General features: G+C 38.8%; 1 long non-coding RNA gene across 1 annotated transcript in view; it reads right to left on the reverse strand.

Annotated features, from left to right (window-relative positions):
• Positions 1-7,253: 7,253 nt before the first annotated feature.
• The window catches only part of LOC118824303, a 33,968-nt gene continuing 26,338 nt past the window's right edge, over positions 7,254-14,883 (reverse strand). The window contains exon 3 of the long non-coding RNA XR_005008598.1: positions 7,254-9,288. This is a non-coding gene — a long non-coding RNA (uncharacterized LOC118824303). The remainder of the gene's footprint in view (positions 9,289-14,883) is intronic.

Here is a 14,883-nt window from a genome sequence, read left to right on the forward strand (position 1 = left end):
ACAAGGCCCCGCCTACAGACTAAAACTTTTTGTCTTTCGGAAGTGACATGAAAACATGGGACAGCATTTTTAAAATGTTTTTTTATTAAAAAAATAAACGAATAATGAATCTAAATCTTTTAATTTAACAAAAGTAATCTAATAGATAAAAAACAAAATGGAAAAAAAAAACAATTCAATTTAAGGGTTAGGGTTTGGGACAGACACCTCCCAATAGAACTACCCTGTAAATAGTACTTTTGTACAGATTTAGCTCATTACTCAATTATTAATGCTTTCGGTTTAAATAGATCATAACATAATCCTTGTAATTATCTAAGGTCTGAATATTTGGGGTTTTTGTGTAATTTATTATTTTTTTTTAGCCACAATTTGAACTAATTTGGTAAAATTATTCATAAAATGCTTTTTTACAATGGGCGTTGTCACAAAGCAGCTCTTTCAGAAAATCTGGGTCGAAGCCCCAGATGAGCGAGCCAAGGACGACAGTGGCAAGGAAAACATCCTAAAAGCAAGAGGAACAAATCGTGAGAGGAAGCAAGAGTGAAAAGGTGAACTCATCATCCTCTGGCAGCAGAACAGCTCATCTTATATTATAAGCAACATGGTTAACTAGAAAAATCCGCAGGTTAGAGATACCGAAACCGATATTGAAACCTTATCAGCCAAATATTTTGTCTTGAAAAAACACTAGATAACTTTTTGTTTTGTTTTGACTAATTATTTTTCTCGTCTTTGTAAAGGAGGATATTAAGATATGACTGTTACTATCTGCAACTAAAAGCAATGGAGCGCTGTCACTCAGCCTAGGTTTGTCAATTTTTAAAAATTATAACATCGTTAAACCTAAAGTTGTTTTCACGATACCTGAATTTCGACACGCAGACAAATTGCACCAGTAGAACCACATTTACAATTTTAAAGCTGCTGTCAAAAATGATAATTTCATTGAATTAAGAGGTTTAATTGGATATAGTGCAGTACAGTATATGAAATATGCGTATCGTGTATCATGAAAATGTCTTTAAGTATCGTGATATGATATTTTTGCCATATCGCCCACCTCTATATTCAACATTTCACATACTGTACTGCCCTAAATCCAATCACACAGGTCTGTTTATGCTCTCTTTGTAAGGAAACATGCAGTTAGTCAGTGTTGTTTAAGTACGGACGGTGTCCACGATATGATAAAATTTATCACAATAATGATGAAATTTCATCATATTGCCCACCGCTAACCCAAGTGTTACTGTAATTTCTTGACATTTGCATATTCACTGCACTGTTAGCTTAAAAATATAATAATAATAAATAGTGAAGATGAGAGAGACAAAAAGCCCCTCTTTTGAGTTGATAATAAACATTAAAAGGGAATTCCACCAATTTTTCTGTATAATTCTGTAGAATTCCATAATTGCAATGTAAACAAAGTCATTCACGGTGGTGGTGAATGGAACCAGGATTCACAATGTCTACAAGCCAAATATGGCCATTTTATTTACTATCCAAAACCAGAAGTGAACCTACATGTGTCTTCTAAAGTTTTATATGTGATATTTAATGTTTACGATGGTAAAATAGTGGAAAATCTGCTTTTTGGGGGACTGTTTTGCCTTCCAGCCCCCTACATGTACCCCAGTGCTATTAACTGATTAAAATAAATAGATGAACAACACGTTTTAGGCCAAAACTCATCAGGCAGTGCATTCGTAACCATTTGGGGAAGTAACGTTTTGTGAGAGAGCTTTTAGAGACATTAAACTTCAGACATCTGGTTCCTATCACCACCACTGTGAACAATTCAGACTTGGTAAGTTTCTCTACAACAGAGCATTTCACACCAAACCACTCTGAATGACTTTGTTTACATCTCAGCCATTTAATTATGTAAAAGTTTTGAAACATTGGTGGATTTCCCTTTTAAAGTCACACCCAGACTGACCATTGAGCAATATGGCAAAAATAGAGTGTCACGATGCTGAGTTTCCGTAATACACGATATGTCACTATATTAAGCTTTTCTATCATCTGATAGGAGAAAAAAAATGCCACATTAAAAAATACAATCAAAAACCAGGGATACAGTGATTTGTATTCAGCATTTCACACACTGCACTGCATTAAATCCAGTTAAACAGGACTAATTACACTCTCTTTGTAACCAAACATGCAGTTGAGAAGTGCTTTTTAAATACTGACGATATTCTCAAAAAAGCACACTGTGAAATATTGTAACGTAGTTTATCATGATGATAAATATTTTTATATTGTCCATCCCTACTTGTAAAAATGTTGCATCCACTTAAGATCTTCTAAGACTCCATTCTATGGCTGATGTGCAAGGCCAACACCAAGGGTCAGAATTCAGAGTGGATGAAAACAAAAGTGCAAACAAGAACAATGTAGTTTCCAAAACTCAGACGAACGTTAATCAGATGCTGCAAAGCAAATGACTAATTTCCTGTTTCTTTCCATGAAAATTACGTGCAAGATGACACAGAGTGGTGTGATTGGCTTTCTTATCTGTAATTGGCTGGCTAGTTGGGTGGCTGATGGGGTGATTAGATGAAGTGAGGATAGCATAATGCCATACAGTAACATAGCTGGAGAAATGTGTGTGCTAGTATTTGCCTGCTGTACAAAGACATCTCAATTCATAACAATACTATTAATGTTAAGGGGATTCCTCCCTGGGGGCATGTATATTAGTGACAGTGTGTGTGTGTGTGTGTGTGTGTGTGAGAGAGAGAGAGAGACCGAGAGAGAGAGAGAGCTCATTATTGTGATACTCTGCCACTGTATTGATTTAATTACTTTCCCATCAGTCACTCTGCAGACTGTTAGGAGTTAGTAGGCCTGGCCCAACACGCTCAAAACCACTCATAGCCGTCATTCAAAATCCAGTTTGAAGTTCAAAATATATCCTGCACTTTGGCACTCAAACGGAAATTCCACTGGTTTTTTTTTCTTATTTTTTCTTATTTGTTTTTATTTCTCAATCCTTTTTTTATTTCTCATTCTCTCGTTTTTATTCCTCGTTTCCAAAACAGGCATTCAGAGCAGTTTGATTTGAAGTGGTTAATTGCAGAGAAACTTACTGACTTACTGACTTAGCATCCAAACTAGTGACCCTACACGTCTTTTTAATTTCTATATGTCATGTTGATGATGGTAAATTGTGCTAAATCTGGAAAAGTGATCTGACCACACCTTGTATGTACCTCACCACCATGAGTGTGTGTTAAAAATATGTTTTAGGCCACAATTACCATAAAACAATGATATCATCTGAGACTTGCTTATCAGACAGATGTTTATATGTTGGCAAGCAGTTTATGTGTCAGTGTTTAGGTGACGCTGGGTTACTACACTTATGTAAAATATGAAATATCTGCATTTTATTAATTTGACTGCCCAAACTGACATTTGTAGCCCTGAAGAAAGAAATATTACATTTCTCTTTAATAAAAAGTCACTCTAGGCCTTTTGGAAGTTCTAGATAACTGTGTATATGAGGCATAGTCAGTTAGTTGTTAGGACTGTAAAACAGGCTGTTGAATCTGTTCTTAAATACTTGAGAGTATTTAACTGAGAGGCTTGTATTAAATGATACAGTACAATAGATTACGTTGCTACACTCTTGGCATCAGTATCAGATATGTACATGAAAAATATCAAGTATTGGCATATCAGTGCATCTACAAATCAGTGCATCCCTATCTTAAACATTTCAGGCATCATTAATGCCCCATTTACCTCACTGTAATCACTGTAGAGCTGTAGAAATGCTGCTGGTGTGGATCTGCTGCTCGTTTTACCTGTTATCAGGTAGCACTCACCCCTGAACAGAAGGAACTGTTCTCTTTTCATTGTCGAAGGACTGTATAGGCACCAGAGGGTCACAGGTCAATTTGATTAATGACTAAGGACACTTTTCGTTATGGCCATGATTGACTCCATCTAGGGCTGGGCGATAAAATGATAACGATAATTATCGCGATATAACTTTTCCTCGATAGAGCGATACGACATGTTCGATAAATGCTCGATATAATACACCATTCACACACTTCCACGTTCTAGCGAAAGCCTTGGTGGCGTTTTCTGCTGCAAAGAAAGCGACACTACTCTGCTGTCGCCAGGAGAGGGCGCACTTCCGAGTTTTTCTACATGATTAGAGAGGGAGGGAGCCACGAGTAAGATGAGTCTTTAGCAACGGCTGAAACGCGGAGTTATACATTCCCTGTTTGAGTGGAGCGACCGGCGATCTGTTCTCCTGTGACCGAGTGTGAGTGACGAGGTCAGTGGTGTAACTGTACTGTCCTACAGTGAACTCATCTCTTTCCTAACATCCTAACCAGCTTTAGCAGCGTTAAATCACAATCCTCACAACTACAGCGCTGTTACAGCGCTCAGTCATATTTAAGTATGAGTGCATTCCCAAGCAACGAAAGTGAAAGAAAGAAGTGGGTTCATGTAAATTACAGCCCTGACTTAAACGAAAGTAAACTGAGGAAGCTGTGAGGCATTGGAGAGCGCTAGCTTTCCAGGCTAGCTGTTTTTTAGCAGCTGGCTAACTTGAAGCAGCGCTCAAAAGGATAGTTTAAAACAGCAATTAGCCACCCAGGATTTTTATCGATATCGAACGATATGAATTTTGTTTATCGTGATAACATTTTTGGCCATATCGCCCAGCTCTAACTCCATCCATGCCAAACTGTATCAGTTAGTCCTCCTGTGCTGGTGTGTAATGTGCAGATTTAAAGCTTTGTTGTATATCAGCAGTTCTGATCAGGTCATCTGAGGGAGTGAGCTTCAATCAGGCCCAGCGTCAGGTGGTCATTTAGTGAGGCAACGCTGCACACCCACGCATTTGTCCCCCGGCTGCACCTCTGTGGTTTTCAGATGCCTCAGGCATGATTTGTTTCCAGGGCCACGCCTGGCTGCAATTAGGCCAACTATCTACTGGGGAGTTCCAGCAGCCTGGGGTGAGGGTGAACTCATACGAGAAAGAGAGAAAAGGAGAGGAAGAGAGAAGGCCGGAGAGAGAGAGAGAGAAAAAAGGGTAGAGTGGGCTAAATGGAATTGCGTATAAAGTAGGCCTCTTTCCTCACCAGGATACTTTAGTGTCATTCAAATTCTCATAATTTTGGTATATTCAGGAAAGATATCAACAAATCCGTCAGAATTGAACTGAAATACAGATTAAACGTTTTAGGACACCAGCTGGAGTGATTATAAATGCAAATAAGTCAATTCGTCTTAAAATTGTCGATGGTAGTCTTAAATCTTTCTCTTTGCCGTTTCATTAGCAACTAGCCAGATGAGACAAGCTATTGTGACCAGCAGTCTGCGCGCTAATCTTCAAGGTTAAATGATGAATTAGCAGTTCTGCATTAACTCCAGCATTTACGACCATTTATTGTTTAAACTGTGTTGAACGATCGGCAGAGCTTTGTCTTACTGCAAAGGAGGATTATGTTATTATTACCTACAAATCTAGTTCTGCTGTGGAGATGCAACAGGGCAGTAAAAGAGATGCGTTTGGACCCGGAGCCCTGGGTGAGGGACTCAAATTTTCAACAGATGACCCTTTCAAAAAGTTGTAGGGACATGTCCCCACCTTCATGTGAAACCATGCCAGTTAGTCCTCTTGTAGTCTAATGTATAACATAACATAAAATAAAGCTTCTATAAAGCTGGGGAATTCCAGCCGGTGTACGTGTCTGAGCTGCATGCGCAGAGAGAGAGAGAGAGAGAGAGAGAGAGAGAGAGAGAGAGAGAGAGAGAGAGAGAGAGAGAGAGAGAGAGAGAGAGAGAGAGAGAGAGAGAGAGAGAGAGAGAGAGAGAGAGAGAGAGAGAGAGAGAGGGGATGGGGAGGGTAAGAGGCAGAGAGAGGGAGAAAGAGCAGCGGACAGAGAAAGGAAAAGTGTGTGGGAGGCAGAGAGAGAGAAGGAGAGGGAAAGGGGCGAGTTAGGGGAACAGAGAGAGAAGGAGAGGGAACGTGACGGAGAAAAAAAGAGATGGTCATCAAAGTACTCCATGACTATGGCCTTGAGTAAGTATTACTGTGCAGAAACCATATATAACGACTTATAACTGCACATTTCGTTTGGTTCCCCGCAGCATATTTGCGGTGCTTGCAGTTCCACATTGTTGTAATGCTATGTTTAGAGTAATACACTTTCTATTACCACTGCTAGGAATGCAAATCCTCCTTCTTCCCTCAAGTGTAAATGCAGGGCATGAAAATGACTGTTGTGGTAAACCAATATAAAGCTGGCTCGTGTGTCGGCGATGATCGGAAGTACTTGAGGGATTTGTTTATGTGTTGAGTGATGAGCTCTGAAGACTTTCCACATAGCAGACGTCATCCTAGCAGGGAAAAGGGTGAGTTTTTGAATGAGAATGTAGGGCACATGTGTCAGGCTCCAGTCCTCGCAGGCCAAAACACTGCAGACTTCAACACACTGCCTCATTAAACACACCTGGTGCAGCTTGTCAGCTAATTAGTGAGGCCTAAATGGCCTGAATTCAGTGTGTTGGATGAGGGTAGGCGTTAATCTCCAACGGACTTTTGTCTGGAAGGTCCTCAGTTTGACATGCCTGATGTAGAGCAGCTTAGATTCATTAAGCTATTTATGAATTTTGTCCTCCAAAGACATTTTTTGTTTGATGAAGCAGTTTTCCTTTTCGGAGAGCAGAAAGCTTGACAAGGGCTACAAGCTTTTCTCTGAGAATTACACGTTCTCTGAGGATAGACTGTCTTTTTGTGCCCAGACTGCTGACGAAATAACACAGAATTGAAGCACTTCAGTAAAGATGAACATTTAAAAATAGGCCATCATGCTGGAACTACTAAAACCCTCTACTGACCTCAAAAATACACAGCTAACAACACCACATCACAGTGTGAGTGAGAGCTATTTCAGGACAGATTTGTTACAGATTCTTTGATTTCTCTTTGGTATCTGATGTAGCAGTTTCTGCTGGATTAGTGCCGAGTGTTTATCACATAATCATGGAGATTATGTCATAGCTGAATTGTAATATCTTATACATAATCTAGCTAAAGAAAGGAAGAAAAATGGCCTTACATGACCTTTTGAGAAGAGAGAGATTAAAATTCAAGAGGAATCTTTTTCACGTCATACATTCTTCAATTTTTCCATGCTTTGCTTTGTGTCATCGTGGGACTTTTATTTGTGTTACAGAGTCGTTGCATTTAGTGTTCTTTGCAGCAGATTTCTCCCAAAGTTACTTAAGCTTTAGTTAAGATTACAGTTTTATAGTGTGCTGTTTTAATGATTACGTTTTTGATTAGGCAGCATCAGTAAATCAGTCTATTCATTCTTACTTGTGCCCATAAATTCTGTGATAGTCGTTGTGGTTTTGAATTAAAGGAGGAAATTTAGAGCTTATCTTCAGATGGTGTAAAAACAATACGCCAATTTTAGAACCAATAACTATCTAAAAGATTGCTACCGATTACATTTAGAGTCAGTGTACCACACCGTTGGTGCCTAGTCATCTTGTGGTTTAGAGGAGCGTCGCTGTGTGTGAGATCTGCCTCAAAATGGAGGAACACAAAATGGCTCATTACTGCTTTATTGTTGATTCAAGTGACAGAACACATTTACATGTATTTTTGTTTCCTTTGTTTAAAACTAGAGGTGGCTGTACTCAAGTAAAAGGCAGGGCATGAAAATGACTGTTGTGGTAAACCAATATAAAGCTGGCTCGTGTGTCGGCGATGACGGGAAGTACTTTAGGGATTTGGTTATGTGTTGAGTGGTGAGCTCTGAAGACCTTCCACATGCCAGACGTCATCCTAGCAGGGAAAACATTACAATGGGTGAGTTTTTGAATGAGAATGTAGAGCACATGTGTCAGGCTCCAGTCCTCGCAGGCCAAAACACTGCAGACTTCAACACACTGCCTCATTAAACACACCTGGTGCAGCTTGTCAGCTAACTAGTGAGGCCTAAATGGCCTGAATTCAGAGTGTTGGATGAGGGTAGGCGTTAACTTTTGTCTGGAAGGTCCTCAGTTTGACATGCCTGATGTAGAGCAGCTTAGATTCATTAAGGTATTTATGAATTTTGTCCTCCAAAGACATTTTTTGTTTGATGAAGCAGTTTTCCTTTTCGGAGAGCAGCAAGCTTGACAAGGGCTACAAGCTTTTCTCTGAGAATTACACGTTCTCTGAGGATAGACTGTCTTTTTGTGCCCAGACTGCTGACGAAATAACACAGAATTGAAGCACTTCAGTAAAGATGAACATTTAAAAGTAGGCCATCATGCTGGAACTACTAAAACCCTCTACTGACCTCAAAAATACACAGCTAACAACACCACATCACAGTGTGAGTGAGAGCTATTTCAGGACTGATTTGTTACAGATTCTTTGATTTCTCTTTGGTATCTGATGTAGCAGTTTCTGCTGGATTAGTGCCGAGTGTTTATCACATAATCATGGAGATTATGTCATAGCAGAATTGTAATAGCTTATACATAATCTAGCTAAAGAAAGGAAGAAAAATGGCCTTACATGACCTTTTGAGAAGAGAGAGATTAAAATTCAAGAGGAATCTTTTTCACGTCATACATTCTTCAATTTTTCCATGCTTTGCTTTGTGTCATCGTGGGACTTTTATTTGTGTTACAGAGTCGTTGCATTTAGTGTTCTTTGCAGCAGATTTCTCCCAAAGTTACTTAAGCTTTAGTTAAGATTACAGTTTTATAGTGTGCTGTTTTAATGATTACGTTTTTGATTAGGCAGCATCAGTAAATCAGTCTATTCATTCTTACTTGTGCCCATAAAGTGTGTAATAGTTGTTGTGGTTTTGAATTAAAGGAGGAAACTTAGAGCTTATCTTCAGATGGTTTAAAAACAATACGCCAATTTTAGAACCAATAACTATCTAAAAGATTGCTACCGATTACATTTAGAGTCAGTGTACCACACCGTTGGTGCCTAGTCATCTTGTGGTTTAGAGGAGCGTCGCTGTGTGTGAGATCTGCCTCAAAATGGAGGAACACAAAATGGCTCATTACTGCTTTATTGTTGATTCAAGTGACAGAACACATTTACATGTATTTTTGTTTCCTTTGTTTAAAACTAGAGGTGGCTGTACTCAAGTAAAAGGCAGCGCATGAAAATGACTGTTGTGGTAAACCAATATAAAGCTGGCTCGTGTGTCGGCGATGACGGGAAGTACTTTAGGGATTTGGTTATGTGTTGAGTGGTGAGCTCTGAAGACCTTCCACATGCCAGACGTCATCCTAGCAGGGAAAAGATTACAATGGGTGAGTTTTTGAATGAGAATGTAGAGCACATGTGTCAGGATCCAGTCCTTGCAGCCCAAAACACTGCAGACTTCAACACACTGCCTCATTAAACACACCTGATGCAGCTTGTCAGCTAATTAGCAAGGCCTTCATGAACTGAATTCAGGGCGTTAGATGAGGATAAACGCTAATCTCCGCAGCACTTTGGCCTGGAAGGTTCCCAGTTTGACATGCCTGATGTTAAGCAGCTTAGATTTAATGAGCTATTCATGTGGTTTATAGGTAAAACTGAAGTTATGTCTGTGTAATAATTTCTCAAGTAAAAGGTAAAAGTAAAAGTAGCCTCACAGATAAAAAAAAAAACCTTAAGCAACAAAGTTAGAAACTCCTTAGTATATCCAGCGTCTACGAAAATAGGAAGTGAAGGTTCGTAGGCTCTCTTCTTCTTTTTTTTTTGGGATCAATAAAGTGCTAAAGCTCAAAAATATGAGGTGATCAACAGCACAACAGTTGGAACTGAACGGTTCTGATAAGAATTATTATCTGAATGTAAGTGGCTGAGTAAAGTAAAGTGGCTCGAGCAAAAAAGTATCAGGAACTTCTTAGTACATCCAGCATCTATCAGAATAGAAACTGTTTGTTAGGCCCTTTTCGTCTTTTTTTTATCTTTTGGGCCTAAAATAAAGCACTAGGGCTAATAAGAAAGAGGTGTGAGCAACGTTGCATAACAACACAACTGAACCAACAAAACAATAAAATTAAACCTAAAATAATTATTACTGAAATGTAAATGGATAAGTATAAAGTAGTTTTAAATCATTTGGAGAATATTCAGGAACGTGACCTGCAAGTCCTTCCAAATTATAATTTCATGTAGCTAAAAAGAGTGAACTAGTTACTACCACCTATAAAAAAAACACCAGATAAAAGCATTTATTCCTTTGTTTTCCACAAACCATAACAAGACAGTAGTGTAGTATTGACTTGTGCCAAATAACTGACCTTTAAACCTTTCTTGATTGTCATATTAACATCAAATGTTGCCTAACTAGTGTAGATTATAGCGCTCTAAACATGTTTTTAAATGGTTAAATCATCTTGGGTGTTTTAATTATGATTGTGTAGATTGATATTTGTGTCAATGTGTTTCCATTGAAAGTTCACCGGTGGAATTTCCCTTTTAACCCCTTAACCTTCCAGGCTTGTTACATACTAAGACATATTATTCATTAACCACGGGGACTTCAGTGCAAAGTAATGGAGCTTTTCTTTGGTTCTTAGTCGTTCTATGGAAACGTCCATTTTTGTGTCCCTAGCATTTACAGATATATTACACCTGAAAAACATGTTAGGGTTACAATTTATTTATATTTTAAAATAAAACAATAAGTTATTTTAACAGTTACACCTTCTTGAGCCTCAATTTAGCAATATTAGTTTTTAAATCAATTATATAGAATTCCAAGCACCACAGAAGTGCTAGTCATCACAGTCATGTGTAAAGGCTGAGGCCATATTTTGAGGTAAAAAACATGTTTTTCTGCCATTTTAACTGCAATAATCTACACATGACTATGAAATAAATTAATTTAATGACATAAAGAAAACAAATAGCAAATAAATATTATAATATATATAATGAAAGTTGTTGTCCCCAGGAGTCGTGTCACTGCGTAACAAAAAATCTCTCATTTTGAAATAAAAATCACACTGATGACATCATTTGATTTTCTTTTACCTGTTTTCTGAGGATCTATAAAGAAAAGCACATGGTGAGTCCACTGTGTCTTTCAGTTATCAGAGATTTTCTCATTCAGCTCATGATTTCATATGAAGCTTTTAGCTGAAGTCACTGGTGTGACCGACTTTATTCTGAGGTAATTGTGAAAAAATAGAAAACAAATAGATTAAATTCCATATTTTAGTGGATATTCCATGACTGACAACATGTGCCTTGATGCTCTGCAGCAGCCATTTTGTAAAATGCGTTTTTTCATTAAAATGTCTCTGGTGTTACCTTTCTAATGTGTAACACCAATGACGATCAGTAACACCAGTGACTCCTATGGACGGATAAACAAGTGGACATTTCTGTAGAATGACCCATATACAAGTGTGTAATAAAACCTTGGACCCACCGGCAGGCTTGGTGAGGGGTTAATGTCCACACAGTGGGGTTTAGACTAGAAAAGTTGGAGAAGTGGTGCTTTAAAGTATTCACAGACTCGACTCAGTAAAACCTCCAGAAACAAATGCCATCCTGTATCTGCAGTGCAGCTTCAGGAAGGCTGGGCGCTTAAAGGCCAACTTCCTGTTAGTCATGTGAGTGAGGGAGAGTGAAAAAGACATCCTGTGATATCTCTCTGATCTGTGACTGGCTGCCTGAATCAGGTGATGTGAAATGCAATACTGATATGATGCAATAATGATGCAGTACACTTTTAGCCTGCCAAAAAAACCCACCGTTAGTCAGTTTACCAAGGCTGCTAGTTGCAGAAACAGTGCACAAACTGCTAGCTAGCTGCTTACAGCAACTGTCAGAACATGAAAGTTCAGTGATGAAGAGATAGCAGTGTTAATAAAACAAGTTCTTTCCCAATAAAAATCATCCTACCGGGTGCAATTCTAGCCCAGCTCATAAAACCATTTGAGACATGTGTGATAGGGGTCATTAAGTTATGAAAGCTTCTTCTATTGGTAAATGCCTCCGTCTGTCTGGCCACTGTCTGCTGCCATTGTTAAAGGTAGTCTCTTAATAACATGCCTTTCAGGCACTAGTACTAATTTATGCAAGAGACAAGCTAGCTAGCTCAGACATTAGTAAATCAAATGGAATTTGTATCTTCCATTATCTCCACACGTCCTCTATCAAATGCTTATGTAGAAAACACTGTTTTTTTTTCAGTCTGCATGAAGCAGAAACTACATGTTTAGGCTTGTATGCCAGTTTTGTACATATTGTGCGTCTTATTAGACAGAATTTGTGCCTGGAAGCTGCTGCACGAAGCTCAGTACATCCCAGTGCCTTCACACTAGAGCTGTTTTCACTGGGGGTCAGATGGAGGAGGCCACAGGGTAGCCCACCTATAACAATAGACAAAGAATTGTATACTCCGGTATGACTATAACAGTCTCTACTGCCTTTCCTTTTACGGCCTGAGTGCTGATGGGTACAAATAAAGACATAACAGTGTTTTAATACAGCAATAACATGTTTCGTCCTTAGATCACTGACACTTGATTCCCAGTGGAGACACTTCCCTTTAAATTTAGCCAGCATGAGTGACTCAGTAAGCTATTTATTAAATGGGTTAAGTAAGTGGTTACTGTTACAGGAAACCCATAGCAGGATTCCCTCGTGACACATAACTGACCTTTTTGCCTTTTGGAGGGTTACACTACATTAATATCACTTTTATCTTACTGTAACTGGTGTCTATAATTGTTTTAAGCTAATGATGCACAATGACAACAGCTGATATTTGCTTATCAGACAGATGTTTAGATGTGGGCCGATATTTTAACTGATATTTGTATTTACTGTACTCTGGAAAAGCAGAATGTTTAGGTGATGCTGGGTTACTACGCTTATAATATAAAACATAAAATATCTGCATTTTATTCATTTGACCTATTTGTACCCCTAAATAAATGTTAAATTTCTCTCTGATGCTGATCCAGATTGATCTAGTCACAGTTTCTGCCTTTTATAAAATGATATGTATTGGTTAGGAGTTCAGTGACTCACATAAATCATAATTGGTTTTGAAGTGATACAGTGCTTGAACAGTGGCTAGTTTTCAATACAGCAAAAGAAAGCAGTTTCTTTCTAGAAATGTTAATGTTTGCATTTTCAGGTTTTATTAGAGCATTCGGCATTAAAAAAGTATAACGTTTTACAATATTGCGTTAGCCACAAGCTAATAAGCACTATGTGCATTAATATATGTGCACAACAAGTGCTTTTCTACCGTGCTTTACGTTTTGAGGCAAAGAGGAAGTGATATTTTCAGAGGAGGGAGGGCAGTGAGGAGCCTTCAGGGCCTTCTAGGCCTAATGATTTCTGGGAAATAAAAAAAAGTATTATTTTTAGCATTTTTGTTTAATAGTAATGCTTGTTGCATTTAGTATTGCATTATTTCTCTTTTTTCATCGTTAAGTTTTGGTTTAGAAACAAGGGTTGAAGTCCTGAAACGTGAAATGAAAAATTATCCAATCAGATTTTTCCCCCAATGATGTCTTTGTTAGGACTTCAGGAGCGGACGTGAAGGACTTACGTGGCAGATGAACCACCAGCATAATTAGGAACCGACGGTAGAATGAACCACTGATTTTGTCGGGGGGAAATAAGGTCACTCCATGTCTTCTGGGAGTTCTAGATACATCACTATCAATATGAGCTGATTTCAGTTAGTTGTTAGGGATGGAAAATAGCAGCAGCCCTATGGCAGGGCACTTTAATTAAAGAATCACTGTAAAACGGATATATATACATATATACATATATACATGTGTTAATTGTTGTCAAGAGCTTCAAATAAAACATGGAATGTCTTTCACAAGCTTCAACTTCCAAAAAATGAATGTATATTTCTCTTAGTTTAGCGCTAACATACTACTAGAATCTCATAGAGGTGCTAGCAAAGATTAGCATTATCATACATACATCATCTAAACCGCTTATCCTTCTGGATCACGGTGGGGTGCTGGAACCTATCCCAGCAGTCATTGGGCGGAAGGCAGGATACACCCTGTCCAGTCCATTGCAGGGCAGACAGACAGACACATTCACACCTAGGGGCAATTTAGCACATCCAGTTGGCCTGACTGCATGTTTTTGGACTTTGGGAGAAAACCGGAGTACCCGGAGGAAACCCACGCAGACAGGGGGAGAACATGCAAGCTCCTCACAGAAATGACCCTGGTCGCCCGGCCGGGAATTGAACCCAGGCCATTTTTGCTGTGAGGCGACAGCGCTACCCACTGCGCCACCGTGCCGCCCTAGCATTATCAGAGAAGTGTTTTTTCCCTTTTGTCCTAAACTGATGGCCTAGCTGTGATAGTCACAGTTTACCACTGAGGTCTCTGCCTTCACTGTGGACTCGCTTGTTTAATTTTATTATGCTTAATGCAGTATGATCAATATTAAAGTGAGTACCTTATTTGCTTAATGCTGTTGGATGTATTGTTCAATACTTGTGTGTATTGAATTGAGAGGCTCATATTGAACGATACAGTACAGTAGACTGTACTATTGCACCCCTAATATCAGCATTGACAGATATGTACATGAAAAATATCAGATATCAGCATATTCTCATATTGGTGCATCCCTGTTTTAGGAGTTATGCTATATTAGTAGCACATTTAGCTCACTGTAACTACTGTAGATCTGTAGAAACCCATTATAGTGGCACACAACAAAGAGAAAGTTAACCAGTTGTGTGCTATAAAAAGTTGTGGGGTATGAAAGACCAGATCAGATAACACAGGATTTCCGCTGAATGCATGGTTCTTTTGGACGCCGCACACTCATACATTCTCCCCAGGCCTCAATCTGTGGATGGCCCAGGGGAGATTTACCTCTCG

Source organism: Colossoma macropomum, unplaced genomic scaffold (genome assembly GCF_904425465.1).
Source record: "Colossoma macropomum unplaced genomic scaffold, Colossoma_macropomum, whole genome shotgun sequence".
Taxonomy (NCBI): domain Eukaryota; kingdom Metazoa; phylum Chordata; class Actinopteri; order Characiformes; family Serrasalmidae; genus Colossoma; species Colossoma macropomum.